We start from the raw sequence: 955 nt of genomic DNA on the forward strand, positions 1-955 counted from the left end.
TCCTTTTCTTTTGATTATTTGAGCTTCTTTTTTTTTTTTTTAATATTTTTTATATTAAAAAAATCAAACATTTTCATGCACCAGTCACCATCTAGTAATCACTATTAAAGAAGAGGAGGGCAGAGGTAAGTCGTTTTCATAATCACAATTAACTTTGTTTTTCAAGAGGGTCATGTTTTCTTCATTTTCTATTTAATGTTGAACTACCATGGACGGTGTTTAATGTCTGGGACCAAATTAAATAGTCAACTCGGATATACTTCTTCTTTTCTCTTTATTGTTGTCTCCAAGTTATGAACCCTAAATATTACAGGTTAAAAATACTAATTTACATTAATCAAAATAATCTGGTTTTATTTTATTTTTTAATCAAATTAGATTTTGATAGAGTTTACCGGATTACTTGTTAATTTATTCGGTCAATCAGTTTTGGATTAATTTTTTTAATATTTAATTTAGTTTAGATATAGTTTTGAGCGTCCTAAATTTACCCGCCAGGCTGGGCTGGTTTAATAACCTTGTTGTCTCCAGAAAACAGTACAAATCCGAGCATGTTGTTCCTTTCTTGTCATTCAAGCATGATGGACTTGAGACCATCATGTTCAGCTTGTAGTTCTGTGATATATGAGCCCGTAAAGGACACAAATCAAGTGGACTGTCCAATCTCCTCCTTCCCACATTCTTGAATTTGAAGAAAAATCCATTTGATCGTACCTGATAGGAAGTTGAATATATTCTGAAAAAACAGAAGATACTCGAGTTTGAACTTTGTTCCAATTGTGAATCTGTTCACAGACATCAGTTTTTCAATACGAAATAGCCTAACAAGTATCCTACCTTCAGAAGGATAATTTCTTCTCAGGTTAGTTCCTATCATGCCTCAGAATCCACCATAAACCCTGTCGATAGAGATTGTTGTTCATGACATTTCAGAGGGATGTGAGAGCGTTATTCC

This window comes from Populus euphratica, unplaced genomic scaffold (assembly GCF_000495115.2).
Source record: "Populus euphratica unplaced genomic scaffold, PopEup_1.0 scaffold12.1, whole genome shotgun sequence".
NCBI classification, from domain to species: domain Eukaryota; kingdom Viridiplantae; phylum Streptophyta; class Magnoliopsida; order Malpighiales; family Salicaceae; genus Populus; species Populus euphratica.